The sequence below is a fragment of the Sardina pilchardus genome, chromosome 9 (assembly GCF_963854185.1).
Source record: "Sardina pilchardus chromosome 9, fSarPil1.1, whole genome shotgun sequence".
Taxonomy (NCBI): domain Eukaryota; kingdom Metazoa; phylum Chordata; class Actinopteri; order Clupeiformes; family Clupeidae; genus Sardina; species Sardina pilchardus.
The window spans coordinates 28,120,274-28,137,299 of NC_085002.1; positions in this window are offsets into that span (position 1 = coordinate 28,120,274).

Genomic DNA, 17,026 nt, shown 5'->3' on the forward strand with positions numbered 1-17,026 from the left:
CCATTGTTGCTTTTATTTTGAAAATGACTGCTATTTTTACGCCCATACGTCTGTGCGTGTGTGGATGCATACGACGTAAACACCCTCACCGATGTGCTGGTGAATAAAGTTTTGCGTCGATAAAAGCAGTTGCCTTTACATCGGCGCAAAAACCCTCCGAGTTGCGTCTCCGGTGTCTGTGTCGCCGACCACCGCAACAGTAGTCAGAATGCTGCGGCTGATTGGTGGCGATAGGAAGTGTTGATTTCAAAACGGTCCTGACAGATAGACATTTTACAATCGGATAACAACGTCATTGTAACCAAAATATGTTTGAGTTTATCTGCAAAGCTTTTGTCAGCGAATTAGTAGCCTACTGTAGTATATAGCCTACTACCCACAGGTTGCTTGAAGCAGCCGGCTGAACACACAGGGCGAGTTTGACCAATCACAGTCTTTTGTATAAAGTTAAAGCAAACACATAGCCTTAATTCTCAAAATTCGTTAGTGAATGTTGATTAACTAGCCTACTATTTTCTGCTCCACATTTTCATGGTCTAATTCTGTAGAGTTAATTTAAAAGATGGTCTTTGAAAAATTGCTTGAAATAATGGTGGCACAGGGATAAGTTTGTAGGCTACTGACTCCATTACATTTTCATGGCCTAGCATTAGAAGCTTTTTTTTTTACATTTGTTTACTGAAAAACAACATGTCAATGTCAAACAATTACTTTATTTTAAATACTGGACATATAGGCTATGATTGCCGTTTTTACTTGGTCTCCCTCACATTTTCATCTCTACTCTTACTAGTAGGCCTAGTAACCAAAACCATACGATTTACTTAATGTTGTACAAGAACAGAATAGAATGAACAGTTTGGCGTTTTGGGTCCGGCCCTCCGCAACAGTCCCAGTGTCTCATGTGGCCCCTTGGGTAAATTAGTTGCCCACCCCTGATCTAGTTTCATATTATTTCATAAGAAAACTAATGTTTTTTTTTTTTATGTGTCCAGAAAATGCCAAAACAAGTGTATAAAAAATGGTCTGAGGAAGACATGAAGGCAGCCCTGGAGGTGCTGGAGGCAGGAGGGAGCCCGCTATGGCATCCCCCACAACACTCTGCAGGACCACAGACGGGGCCGCTATACCTACCAGCCCCACCCCGACGACCACGACGAACTATGAGCACAGGCTGAGCCGCATGTGGTGGTGCCGGTTCAGGGAGCGCCATCTGGAGCTGTCGGCAAGGACCCCTAATGCCCTGGGCCGGCAGAGGGTCTTTGGGGTCACTGTCCCCAGGGTGGAGGCCCTCTTCAGCATCCTAGAGCCATTGTTTGACCAGATGAGCTGGCATGATCGCCCTCATCTGGTCTTCAACTGTGACAAAACTGGCTTTGGGGACAAACAGAAGAGCAGGAGGGAGAAGGTGTATGCAAAGAGGGGACAAAAACATGTTTACAGGCAGACGGTGGTAACAAGGGAGCACGTCAGCGTGCACTGCTGTGCTAGCGCAGCCGGGATCAGCATTCCACCAATGATTATATTCGCTCAGTGCTTACCTAGCAACAGCTACGCGCTGGATGGCCCCCGGATGCCCTGTATGCCATCAGCCAGAAAGGCTACATGGACTGTGTCAACCATGTGGTACCAGAGGAGGCGTGAATCTGTCGGAGGTGCGCTCTCCGCCACAACCTGTGAATACATTTGTTGTCATTAATCAGTTGTTTCATATTCTTTGTTTTGTTCAAATTTCATGTTGTAATTTCTTTTAATAAATATGTTCATGTTTTAATCGGTCCATCAACCTCTAACTGCATTCATTATATAGGCCTACATACAGTATCTGAGGCTTCAGCTCTTTGTCTTCACAAGGCAAGAAAGGTCACCATTCGGTTTTCGTCAGGACGACTCTCCAGCTACAGAGGCCCTGACAAAATCAAAACTCACCAAATAACATAGCAGCTAATGGCAAATGCAATAATGTAATACAATATACTGTATAAAGATATAAGAATAAAATGATAAACAGCACAATTTAGCAGCTAAATAAAATATCCCCTAGGCTACACGCCGTCGAAAACACTGTAGCTGCAAGCTCATACGGTACTGATTTAATGATAGACGACGGTTTTAAAGGTTATACTACAACAAAATAAACACCTAAATTGATTATTTCGGTCAGACAATAGATACTACACATAGCATATAAGGTAACAAACAGAAAGATGTGGTAATTCCTGTAATTCATGTAAAAACATTACCTGCACTTGAGTTACTAGTTACTTGAGGCTTACTAGTTTAGTAAGCCTCAAGTGACGTTTTGACGATGTCCGGAAGCGAACTTTCGTGTACGGAAGTTGATGCGGTACTGCTAAGTGTGAAAGGTGCAGTCTTGTATGTTGCAGCTGATAATCTTGGTGCACTCCCTTGCAGCAGAGTTTCTGGAGAGATTCACTGTTGACAGTTCTGCAGATTCTGCACGGCAAGTAGTGGTGACGCTCAACAGCAGGACGAGTACACTAGTATGTTGTCCGCTATGCTTCATAAAAAAGGGGGTAAGGTCAGTAGTTTCTGTTTAAAACATGCTGAAAGAAGATTTTCGTCTGAGCAGACCAACTACAATGAGGCTGATTGTGCTCTTGCACACCGATAACCAACAGTGTTCTGGCTGGGGCCTTGAACTAGAGGTTTTGGTTTTTCTGTTCTGGCTCACCAGTGTCACCTCTTACAGAGTGGTGTCACGGGTCTTTGCTATGACACACACTACCATACATGACATAGTCCACAGAGTGTCAGGGAAAATCCTTAGGCTCAAGGAACAAATCATCTCCTTCTCCCATGCCATGGAGCTGGACACTATTGGTGATGGTTTTGCGCAGCTGGCACGTTCCCCTGCCTTTTCTAGGTTGTGGGAAGCATTGATGGCTGCCAAGTTACGATCAAGCCTCCATCACAAGATCAATCCTGCTATTTAAACAGAAAACTTTTTTTTTCAGTGCAGCTGCAGGCAATGTGCACCCACAAGGGGCTGTTCCTGGACATTTGTGTCGGCTACCCAGGGTCAGTCCACGATGCCCGTGTGTACAGGAACAGCCCCATTTTTGCAGACAAACTTTACCCCCCACAGGGTTACCTTGGTGACAGCAGTTGACAGGCGGTTCAATTATCATCACGCCAAGGCCCGTTCTATAATTGAGCAGGCCTTTGACATCTTGGAAACCCGCTGGAGGACAATCTTCCTTAAAGCCCTGGAGGTGAAGCCCACCTTTGTTCCGGTGGTGATTACATGTTGTGACGTATAGCAATTTTGGTTTTGACCATTTATAGTTTAATACTGATATTATGGACTGGCAACCCAGCATGATTGGGCTCCTGTGGGGTCCAGTCTCAGGCAGGCAGGCAGGCCAGAGAATTGACACAGAGGAGCCAATGGACTGGCAGCCCAGCATAGCCTGGCCTCAGTGGGGCGTAGTCTCCGACTGACGATGGACAAGGAGGAGCCGATGGAGTGGGAAGAGCGGGATCCGGCCCTGTAGCCGTCGCGCAGGCAGGCTGGGGAGACGACAAGATGATCAAGGGTTTTGAACACCTGGTCATCAGATAGTGACCTCCAAGCTGTCACCCACTGTCCTCAGGAGCCTGACGTACCTTCCCCTGATATGAAGCCACCAAGGCTTGCTTCCAGAAGAGGCCTTCAAGACCATCAGCTGAACTCCATCATATTTGAGGACAGCAGAGCTTAACCGAGACTGCATTGACCTCAGGGGTAGCCATCCTTCACCTAAAGCCTGCTTTACATTGTCAGACCCTCTCACATCTAAAGTCACAGGCCAGTCTCAGATTAGGATTTTGCAAAGACTGTGGGTCACTATTAACAAGACTGCTACTAGATTCCTTCAAATCAGCGGCGTCGTTAGACCTGGGCATTCGGGGCTATAGCCCCGGATGTATTGGGGATAGCCCCGGATCTCCGTGCCTTACAAAATTATGAAAATCAAGTTTTTCAAATTGAATGCCACGGTCAGCAGCCCCTAGCCTGACGTGATTGCCACTAGTGGCTTCTGCTATTTCTTAGCAGTCACAACTTAGCCTGAGAGCCAGAAACACAGGCACAACTGCAATATTGTTACTCTTGTTCGCTGACGTTCCATGGAGTCGGAATAAATTGTTGCAAATGCGACATAAGTGTTCCATGCTTCCCCCCTCTGTCGGGCTGACTGCCAGCCTCTGTAACTTGCTAACTTTAAGACCGTTCATTTGGATAACAAAGAGATAAACTTATTCACCTACGTTACCTAACGGCTCTGTAGGATAGATTAACGAAACGTTCTGCACAAGCATTCGTTTTCCATGAACTTGTTCCATTAAGTCTACTAGTACAGTAGTCAACAGTAGTAAACACGTAGTAGCCTACAACAACAGTAGTAAACACTGCTAGTTACCACAAAACGAGTGGAAGAGCCAGGCTGGCCGCACGTAGATCTCCTAGGCAATTATACCAATGATTTCCATGCAAACTGAAAATTGGACGAGGAGTTGTGTTGGATTAATCCATTTGCAGCGATTAGAGTGGCACCTGGAAATGATTCATTCATTCATTCATCATGTCACGGGCAGAAAAAAATGTTTGGGTGTGAGGTCTCTGTTAGAACTAATACCAGTAGCTAGGCTAGCCTTGAGGGAAATTAGCTTTATTTGTTATTAAAATATGATGAGGAGAACCCCAACCCCTTGATTATTACGCCAGATGAGAGTGTAGTTCCATGTCAAATCAGCCTAGAGAAACGGCAGGTTTCATTTTCAGTTGGTCTTATTGCACTTTCTAACTTGAGAGGAGACACGTTTTAAATGGGAAAATTACCAGAAATCTTAGTCACTTTTAAACATGAAGCTAGCAGGCGAGAAGCTAATGGTCTAATCCGATTCAATGATCTATGCTAGGCTGAAGCTAAAAGTTGTATCGCCAGACTCACAGAATGGCTGGATGAACGGGAACAAGGTAAATATCGATTGTTTTGTTCGAGGGGAGGTGGAAAATGAGCGTATTTCCAAAAATGGCGGAATATCCCTTTAAGCCCCTTTTCTGTAGCCTGACGACGTCATTCTTATCAGAGTATGATTCTGAAACTGCTCCATTCAGCTGCGATTATGGGGCGTGATTCAACCGATACAGCGCGGGGGGGATAGCTCTGCACTCACCAAACAGAACAAGTTATTGACTGTCATCTATCTTGTATAACACTTGATAGCGAAATCCAAGACAACGAAATATGTAGCAGGGTAGGCTATATGGAAAACATCCTCCTTCGTTTTTAAAAATAATTCCTTCAAACTGTATGCAATGAACAGCTGGGGAAGTCTGTCGTTAACCCAACGAGCAAACAGACATTTTTAAAGGTATACTATGCAACGTTTTTCAGTTAATCAATTTGTTCCATACTGTTATATATGATTAAATGAGTCATTACCGGTAGAATGGTGCTTTTTTTTGGCCGCTCTAGTGGTCTGTAACGGTAAAACCACACTTGCAACTTCAGGAGACACCGGGCACGCACCCATGCTCTACTCCAGGAAGTGTCATGTAAAGTCTCATGAAAAGGCACGGCAGACTGACCGATTGAGGAGTTTTGTCAAATATACACGCTAAAGCTGTAGGGGAAGCTCTGCAGAGAAATATGCAAGCATAAAACGAACGAAAATGAAAAGTGAAAGCGAAACCGGCGATGAAATCGCTAATCCTGCATAGTATTCCTTTAAACAAACAGGAACAACATCACCCAAACATGCTGTTTTAACTTGGTGAAAGTGAAACTGAAGTTTTCCCACATATCCACGTTGGTCTAAGTCACAGGTGTCAAACTCAAGGCCCGCGGGCCAGATGCGGCCCGCCACGTCATTTCATATGGCCCGCGAGAGCTTTAAGGGTCTGATACAGTATGTGGCCCGCGAGAGCTTAAAAGGTCCGATACAGTTTTTGCGTATAGGCAATACACTACAATGCAATACAATGCACGCATGTGAGACTGACAGGGAGGCAACATCAACCACCTTCCTCTATGATCAGTGCAACTGGCTACATCAGATGTGATAGCAACGTGTAGCCCTACGTGTGAAAACAAAATAGACCAGTATTCTAAACTATTTTAGCGAACGGAGCGCCTAAATTACGCGCTCGGTTTAGCCTGCCTGTGAAACGCATGATTGTTTGAAGTGCGTGTGCTTCTTTGAGAGGGGAATCGATGTAAGTTGTAAACTACGTGATACGTTTACGTCTACGTTTAAAAGGCATGTATAATTGTGTGTAGTCCTATTATCCAAAAAATCCAGCTCCAAATCCTTGCTAATCGAGCAAGTGATTGTTTGGCCAAAAGCGAAAATAAGCCTATTCTGACCGAGAAGAGGTGCATTCATATCAGGCAAGCAGAGGTATGCTAGAAGTTTGTAGTAATCGCCCTGTTGCTTTGCATTTTCATTTCAGTTTAAAACGAACAACATAGAATCCACACAACACCTTTCAACTTTAAAACTTCAAAGAAAAAGTCCACCGGGACCGTTCGCTTCTACTGTATGTGTATGGAACGGTGTAGGCTAGTGACGCATTTCATATGGATGCACTTTTTGACATGACAGTTAGCCTACTCGTTTGCATCACTTGCTAGATGTAAAACTGCATTTCGTTACTGGTATTTCACTCGTGCAATGACAGTAAAGTTGAATATACTCCAATCTAAAAACTCAGAAATATGAAAAAAAAAGAATCCATGGCATGATCTCTTCCTGACTGACCAGTGACCCTCATTGAAAAGTCAAACTGTATGGAACTGACAGTGGTGTTTTGTTTTTACAAAACATAACAATAATAAAAAAGAACATGTCATGCTGATACTTTTTGCTCTTCTCGATTTTAGAAGTTTCACCGATGCTAAAGATTTTGTGGCTGGTGCTACAAATCTTAGAGGTTACATCTGGCCCTTTGATGGCAACCATTGGGCTGATGTGGCCCTCGGTGAAAATGAGTTTGACACCCCTGGTCTAAGTGTTCAGAAATAGTTGTGTGAATCCGTGATAAAACCTCCGTTTCAATAGCTAAACTAAACGAAAGGCCAAACTGCATGAACAAATTATGCATTCATAGCCATAGCGTTTCTGTTGCAATCAAAATCAACCTAAGCCAACATGGTCTCACACCCAACTCGTCGAACGAGGACGCATGCAGCCGTGAACGTCACTGCTGTTCATCTGTCAATCATCACGTAAAGCCCGCCCTGACAATGTGATTGGTCCGAACAGATCTGTAGCTCGAATAGTAGCGGCTGAACGGAGCAGTGTCAGACGTCAATGTAGGCGGGGCTAAACTTCAGTCTGGCATGAAAACGAGTGTTAGACACCAAAATTTCGACGATTCAGCCTGTTAGTGGAATTAAATTTGTCAGTTTTAGAATGGACCTCTGTATGGCTTTACCATTGCTCGCTTTGTGCATGGTCTATTCTGTCCTTAAAACACCCCTAAACGTTCGTTTTTAAAAATGTGCAGCTCACCAAGTGGTTACTGGTCTTCAACGATCTTCTATAGGAAGTTTCGCAGTGAAATTCAAATTCTGTTGTGTTATATTAGGCACACACGGTTGAAAAAGTACTTCAGGGATTTCGAAAATCCCTGATAACAGATGACAGAAGTTGTATTTCGCTGCTAAACTTACTATAGAAGATCGTTGAAGACCAGTAACGCTGCACACTTTTTAAAACGAACGTTTAGGGGTGTTTTAAGGACAGAATAGACCATGCATGAAGCGAGCAATGTTAAAGCCATACAGAGCTCCATTCTAAATCTGCCAAATTCCACAAACGGGCTCAATCTTCGAGATTTCGGTGTCAAACACTCGTTTTCATGCTAGGCAATACAGAAAACGGACTGAAAGTGTAAAATACCAAAATATTCCTTTAAGCCAGCCTTTTAGTGCTGCCGCGACTAGTCGACATATTCGATTATGAAAATTAGTCGACGCCAATTTGTTTAGTCGACTAATCGTTTTGCCATTGACCCCTATTTATTTTTGGTCTCCCGTCTCTTACGTTATTCATTCTGTTATTAACTCTCAAGAAGCAGAAATGACTGCCTTTGGATGTTCAAAAGGCTACTTAGACTTGATGTGTAATTTAGGCAGTAACTTGTTGGCAATAATGTTTTAAACACCAGCAGCATAGCCTGCGTACCTGCTTGCTTTCAGCATGATTCATAGTCAGAGCTAAGTGGGGGGACCTGAGCTAGCTAGTCGGCTAGTCCAGACTCTGACTAATCTGTCTCAAACCGACTACTTCCGGGAGTACACTTTCGTGCTGCACCCTATGTGCCCTGTGTGCTTACTGGCATAGTGTGCACATTTTAACAGAATAGTGTCATCTCATATCAAAAGCTGAAATGATGATCGTAACGTTTTAAATATGATTTTATTGGTGTCCTCAATTCAACCGTGACATGGTCGTACTGTGTCAAAACATGTCAAGAATTAATTTAATCGAGTCCGTACCTTTCCGGAAATGTTATTTACGTGTTGTTAAAGCGTTGCCAGCTGCAGCAGCGACATTTCCGGAAAGGTACTGACTTGATTAAATTCATTCTGGACTCTCTATCCGACCACATAACGACGTGGGGATACTTCGGTTTGGCTTTAGGGACCCTCTACTCACTACCACGTAAGTGTAGTGTTGTTTGGAACAGTAGAAGAGGTATAAAAATAGCGTTTTGTAGCGGTGAAAGGACGTGCCCCGGTCACTTCCAGGCTAACGAGTTTTGGCTAAAAACGGTAAACTCGAACTTTCTCAAAATACATCCGAATGGCATGATTTTGGTGTCAACTCAACGTATGTACTCCCAATAGTCCGAAAAATTGATCTAGAGTGCATTTCACTCCGGATTATCCCTTTAAGGGGCGAAAAGTGTCCATTGTTCCACACTCAACTTTTTGACCGTTATGACTGCACCATCCAGGGACTTGCAGTGCCCTTCGTGTCGCTCGAAGTTTCCGTGTGAACGCCTTCACGCACTCAAATGAAGTATTTTAAAGGGATATTCCGCCATTTTTGGAAATAAGCTCACCTCCCCTCGAGCAAAACAATCGATATTTACCTTGTTCCCGTTCATCCAGCCATTCTGTGAGTTGAGAGTGGATGTCAAATCAGCCTAGAAAAACGCCAGGTTTCATTTTCAGTTGGTCTTATTACACTTTCTAACTCTAGAGGAGACACGTTTTAAATAGGAAAATTACCAGAAATCCTAATCACTTTTAAACATGAAGCTAGCAGGCGAGAAGCTAATGGTCTAATCCGATTCAATGATCTATGTTAGGCTGAAGCTAAAAGTTGTATCACCAGACTCACAGAATGGCTGGATGAACGGGAACAAGGTAAATATCGATTGTTTTGCTCGAGGGGAAGTGGGGAAATGAGTGTATTTCCAAAAATGGCAGAATATCCCTTTAAGTGCAGAAGTGCGCCAATTGAGACACAGTGATAGTATTGTGGAAATTGCAATAAATAAAGTGAAGAGTGTCTCAAAAGTAGGTGATATTGATATGAGCATATCTACAGTATAACAATGGCTATATGTCATGTTTTGGCCCTTCAGTTGAGTTAAAAATAAAATGGACACAACAAAATGATGAAAACTTGATTTAGAAAAAAAAGAAGATTAGTCGACTAATAGAAAAATTAGTCGAAAGATTAATTGTTAGAAAATTAGTTGTTAGTGGCAGTACTACAGCCTTTAAAGGAATAGGTCGGAATTTTGGACATAGGACCTCATTTCCAACTTAGTCAGGGTGATATAAATTAGGTCGGTGGAGACAATTTTCAGTGAATTTCTGCCCTTCCTTAAAACACCCATAAACATTTGTTTTTGAAAATGTTTTATATGGAGAATATTGTTCAGTATTCTTTCTGTTTTTGTTATCCTACATCTTGCATCAGTGATTGCAGGCGACATCAATTCAGTTGGATGGTTGAAGCGTGATCCCAAACAAACCAAACTAGCTTGCCCCTGCCCTCTGTGTTTCATGCATCATGAAAAAACGACTTTGAGTGCAAACCCCTCCGCTGGTGATTGGTTGGAACACTATTTATTTACACACACATGCACACACAAGTTTTCCGAATTAGCCAAATTATTTAATTATTCAAACATAATCATGGTCAGGAGTGTAACACACAGATGCCATCCTGTGTCTCTCCTCTGCTCCACAGATGGCATCTGGAGGTGCTTGTGCGGGCTGGTCTCCTGCTGCGCCCTCCTGGTCGACATCTTGGACGTCTTGCACATCAAGCTCGAGCAGGTCTCCATTGCTCAGACAAATTTTGTGCAGGATTGTGCAGCAGCTGATGACCTCCGGCACAAACTTGACATCCACCTCCAGGGCCTTCAGGAATATGGAGCGCCACCTGCTCTTCATGATTCCAAAGGACCGTTCCACAACACACCTTGCCTGGAGGTGGTTTCGGACAGGCTACCTGTATGGCGTCATGAGGCGGATGGGTTGGCTGAGGCAGGGGTAGCCACCATCCCCTATGATGCAGTACCCAGGTGGTGGGTAGGAGGCAGTGTAATACACCGGCCTGTTCTTCAAGACCCAGGTGTCGTACAAAGACCCAGGGTAGCCCACAAAAACATCAATGAACTTTGTGGAGTCATCTCAGATGGCCTGGAGCTGGATGGAACAGAACCGCTTCCTATTAAAATAGCAGGCTGCATCCTCGGACGGCGGCTTCACCCGTACGTGACAGCCATCTATGCTGCCAACCACCCGGGTGAAAGCCACCAATCCAGCCATACGGGCAAAGCCCGCCCCTACACGAGGGAGTTCCTCCTCAGTAGGAAAACTGACGACCTGGCCGAGCAGTTGTGCGATCCTCCCACTGGTCTTGTACACCAGCCGGTGCACCGTGGGACGGGGGATATCAAATGCCCTGGTCGCTTGTGCCACCTGGTCGCTTGTGCCATTGGCCAGCCAAAACAAGACGACCAGTGTCTCATGATCTGAGGTGGTGCCCAGGACGGCCATCAGAGCGTTGAAGGACCCTCTTGACAGACGAAAGTCAACCCTGAGGTCACTCTCCCTATCGAAATACAGTGCCCGCACCATCAGAACATGCTGCTGTATAGTTTGGTGTATATATTATATCATTATAACTAGTGCTGGGTGGTATGACGGGTTTACACCGAATACCAGTGTATATTTTCGTTATGATATGGATTTTTAATATACCTACTGGTGTATTTTGATTACACAACAGGCGGAATGCTGCGTGGCACGTCATTGTTTCAGACGGGATGCTTTTCAGTGTTGCGCTTCTAAACACGCATGGAGAAAGTAAACAGTGGAGCCTGTAGCACAAGACACCTCACGTTTTCCCCTTAATTATGATGCTGAAGGCTTAATTTTCCCTTTGGTAAGAGATGTATTTACGGGTGTTGCACAGAATACCTTAAATTGTTCCCCTAGTTAAAGAAAAGCTTCACAGGACTTAATAGCCGACATTGAAAGGGATTTTCTAGTAGGCTAAAAAAAAAAAAAAAAGATTGTTCACTGCTGTAACTAGCTAGCTGGCTGGCAGGCGAACCCACCGAACACAGGAAAGCTGATCTTATTATCATTCATCTTACCTTAATAAAATTCGCTGAAATTATCCAAATAGCAAGTAGGCCTAAAGCATGTTACAGACATGAACTGAACAATTGACCCCTTGCCAATGATGTCATAAAAGTTCGTGCCACAGCGAAATAGCTAGCTGGACAGCAAGAAGACGAGTCGAATCAATGGGTGATGGGACGTATAGCATAGCTCAGAGATTATAGTGAAATTTAACCTTCATAATGCCCTTCCACAACTGTTAGCATATTGTTTGTAATCAATCAACATCTGATTACTTGATACAGATATATTTTGCTTTGCTTGAGTGTTTCGGGAGTATTTCAACCACGATCGCACTGTCATCTGGTCCGTCTACTAAGCTCAGCAAGGGTTGTTATAGCAACCATAAACTCTGAATAGAGAGCCGAAGTCCCGCCCCTTCCGTTTGCCTCCATGGGACCTATCCTTGGATTTTTTTTTAATGGCAGTCAATGGAGAAATATAAATTATTTTCTGGTCCCGATTGTCTTGTGCCTTGAATTACCCATATGATGTTTGTCAATTTTAATGACAATTTTTCATGTAAAGACATTTGAAAAGTATGTTGTAACTAGTGAATTACAACATTGTGAAAGATCGTGTTTCCAACGACTACAAACACATCAGTCGCGTTAGTGACGTTAGACCAATTCAGTCACGGGCGCCAGCAACAGGTCTTATTTGAGCTTCCCCCTCGCCAATGAAAATATCATGAGTCAGAGGATTAAACACATCAGATAAGTTGTATTTCATTCATAGACTGTACAAACACTACTGTTAAGTGACTTAGCTGGCAGCAAGATGTAACCGTTAACTAGCATAATAGCTAGCTAACTAGCCAGCCTCTCGTTTGCTAGTTGGTGACGTGCATCGCTTGAGACGACAGATGTAGTCCACTGAACGGATTCGCACAAAACTTACATAACTTTTAAAGTCTAACGAAAAACAGAACTTTATTAATGTGAAAAATTGTCTTTTAAATTCCCACACATCATATGTGAAATGCACGGTCCAACTCGAACGGGACCAAAAAATAATTGTTATCTCTCCATTGACTCCCATGCATAAAAAATCGTGAAATAGGTCCCATAGACCGGAAGTAGAAGGGCGGGACTTCGGCTCTCTATGGGACGGCGCGTTTAACGAGTTCAGTGCTAGGATAAACGTTAGCTAGGATAGCTAATAATAGTGTTCAATGACCGCTAACATTACTTCATAGACTGATATGTTATGTTTTGACTATGTTACATCTGTTAAGAGCATTACAAATAAAGTGGCCAAATCGGTTTTAAATATTTTAGCCCAGAAACACTTAATATGGGTGTTAATATACAGAAGGCTAATATGAAGAATCATGCAATACAAGACATTTGCAAAAAAGGATCATGTTTGTCTTACACCTGTTCACTTAATTTACTCCTGTTTAGATGTAACTCTTCCTTGAGCTGTCCTACATTAAAATGCACTTAACACATTTTATTAATCTTATTTCAAGACATTACATTCACCTTTCTCTTCTCTTTGCTAGTTTTTCCTCCCTGAGAACAGGATTTCCCTTCAATTTCTGTCTGCACCTAGCTGATCTTTCTTTAACAGATAAGGGCATCTATAAAGAAAAACATGAAAATATTAATATTTATTGTAAAAAATGTTCTTATTGTTAATAATATTAATACTATAAAATGATATTATATCATATATAACATTATTAATATCTAAAATTATGTTAAAATGTAAAAAAAGTTAGTCATTGTCCATTTAGGGCAACAGTGAAATTCTGTTGCACTGAATGATTGTTGTGGTACTGAATGACAGACATTTTAGTTAAGCACATTTTACAGTTAGCCCAGTGAATAGCTAAAGCTAACACTGACCTTAGCTTAATGACATTTCTACAACTATTCATATTTAAAAGTTAATATCCTTGTTTGTTTGCAGAAATAACTAAAATATTACACTTTCTGTGTTGTACTGAATGACACACAGTTTTGTACTTTGATGTACCATGTCATTAAAAGGAGATTTTTTATCAAATAATGCTGACATATACTGACCTTGTACAGGCAATGGTTATCTCCAAGCTGGACTACTGTAATTCTCTGTTAGCTGGCCTACCTGCTTGTGTATTAAGACCACTACAGTTGATTCAGAATGCTGCAGCACGACTGGTCTTCAATCAGCCAAAGAGGACACATGTAACCCCTCTCCTAGTTACTCTCCACTGGCTCCCTATAGTAGCCAGAATTAAATTTAAATCTCTCACTCTGGCCTATAGGACACTGACTGGATCTGCTCCCAGCTACTTCAGTTCTTTAATCACGATGTACATTCCCAACCGCCCATTGCGATCTTCTGAGGAACGTCTGTTATGTCGACCAACCATACATGCTAGGTCAAATTGTAGATCCTATTCTTCAGTGGTTCCGTGTTGGTGGAATGAGTTGCCCAGTGCTCTCCGTTCCAGCAACAGCTTTGGATCTTTTAAGAGGGGTCTTAAGGCATATTTATTCAATATGCACTTAGTCCTTTGAGTTTGTTATGTGTTATGGTTTGTATAATAGTATTGTTTTGTTATAATTTGTCCATTGATAGAATTTGACATTTATTTTGCTATTGTCCTTAAATTTAGCCATACCATGCTTTAGTTATTATTATTATATTTAATTAACTGAATGACTTATTTGATTGCTATTCTCATTTCACTGTTTTTATTTCTCACTAGGTTAGTGCTTAAAATTATTGTTTTTACTGATAATTTACTATTCTCCCTATTGTAATTGTTCACTGTTAATTTAATTTGTACTGTTATTTATTTGTATGTCGCTTTGGACAAAGGCGTCTGCTAAATAACCATAACCATAACCATAACCATAACCTTGCATGTCTGATGAAGGGTCCTCAGGGGTCTTCTAGTGATGTCATAATTAGTCACATGACTGCAGCAACTTGATTTGATTTCAAAATAAGGGTCTTTATCAACGTTGCACTGAATGACGAATGAAGATTGGGGAAATGGGGACTCAAAGTGTCTTAAATATTATTAATATTAAAGAACATATCTGATGGAATAAACTTTTATATATTACACATGACCTTTGTCTAAACATGCCAAAGCAGAAAATATTAAGTTTTAGTGTAGATTAATTAGTTGTAATATGTTTCTAGGACAAAAACTAGCAGAGATTGAGATGTTTGGAACAGTTTTTCAAATTCCCAGGGGGGGATTTAGACTCCACAGGGTTAATACCACCATCTACTGGCCGATGGGTATACAGTCCTGAACAGTGTTGGGAGTAACGAGTTACAAAAGTAATGTAATTACTGTAATGTATTGCTTTTTGCTGTAACGCGGTAATGTAAGGCATTCCACAATCTAAATGGGTAATATGTAACTCGGTACAAAGGTCAGTAACGCAAGTTACATTGCAATTAAGTGGTGTTTTGTTTTTATACAATCGCCACGCGAGATCAGTAGAGGAGAAACAATCCACGCAAATAAAGGCCTAGAATGTTTTTTTCGTATTTGTAAAAGATGGCTGAAGCTGAAGCAGGCTTGACGTCGGACAGTACTGTACATGTCCAAATGGACATACTTTCATTACTTTCAGTTTGTTGGAGACAAAGATATGAGGATGGGACATATTAAGTAACCTGACTTTCGCCAGATCCTGTAGTTCGCTGTCTGCTTCACACAAGGATCTGGGACTTCTCGATAGGAGATGTATTTCTGAAGGCGGGTCCTTGTAAAACATCCTCGCATGTGATTCGATAAACCACTTGCCTGTTATCTTGAATGACGTGCTAGGCTTCTTCAAGCTCTTGCCAAACCCGGTCGGAAGAAGAGTAAAAACATCCTTGCCACCAATAAATGTCTTCAAAACTATTCTCTGTTAATCTTTTGAAGAATGAATACTCGATAGATTCGACAAAACGGTTGAAATAGCAGAATCAATGTCAGCACAAGACTCCTCGCTGCGTGCCGCCATTGTTATTTGAATCAAACACTCGCTTCGGCGCTCCTGATTAGTTGCTTATTTTTTGAGCACTGGCCCAGGGGTTTGGATTGCCCTCGCGTCCAGACCCTTGTGTGGAGCTCCGCGAAACGCCTCTGGTGGAGCATGGCGGAACTACAAGGGTCTGGCGAGAGTCAGGCTACATATTAAGTGCACTATGTGCGAAACCAAAAGATCTACCGCAATAGCACAAGTAATTTCACGAAACGTTTAGAGCGATACCAGGCTAACATTACGTGAGTAAAAAGAAAGCAAACGAGAGGAGACTATACAAAGCAGGTATAAATGATTCCGTTCCGCTATACCACTTGAACCTCAAGAAGTAAGGAGACTTGTGGAAGAGTAGTCTATGGTTGAATATATGCATCCGCTGTCAGCAGTGGAGTCACCAGCTTTTAGCAAGACCCCCGTCCAGACTAGCAATGACAAGGTAAGGTTGTCACTGCTGTAAATAACAACATCATGTCAATCTGTGATCCAAACAAAAACGTCTGTTAAACCCAATAAACATTGCAATAAATAGTAGCTGCTACAAGTCTCCTTACTTCCTGAGGTTCAAGTGGAATAGAAATGCAAAAAAGTGTATCTTGTCAGGTCTTTGGCTTTAGGTTATAATATAGTGGGCACTGATTTTAATGAAGGCTAGCCTAGGTCTAAAGTTACCGTATCTCTAGTGCAATTTATCAGACTAACCCTTTGTCGGTTTAAAAAAATTCTGCCTATGATTAAGCTGGATCAAGCATAATAAGCTACATAAAAAATATATATTTATATTAACGTTTATATGAAAGTAACTCAAAAGTAATGCAGTAGTAGTGTAATGCTTTACAATTCAAAGACAGTATTGTAGTGTAACACATTACTTTGAAATGACAGTAACATGTAATACATAATGTATTACGTTTTTGAAGTAACTTGCCCAACACTGGTCCTGAATGTACACATAAATCCATTTATTTTATAGCCCCCCATGGATGAAATTCCACAAAACTTGGCATACTCCCAGAGGGTGTCAGGTTAATCATACACATGAAATTTGGTGCAGTTCATAACATCTCATCTGAAGATATGGACAATTAAAGCAATATTACATTGCATTTTCAATGTTTACCGTGGGGGTGCAAATCACAAATGACTGGTTATAAGCTAAGTTGATGCAAAACTCTAAAAGTTAAGGATGGATTTCGATTAAATGTCCAGGGAAGGTCTGAATTGACCCAAAGAAGAAACGATTTAATTTTGGGAGTGATTCGTATCACCGTCTGGATGCAGGAGGCAGTAACATGTAGGCCTATGTGTTTGCTTGGAGGAGCAAACACATACAATTTTATTTTTATTTTTTAATCACAGCTGGTTGACCAACATCCT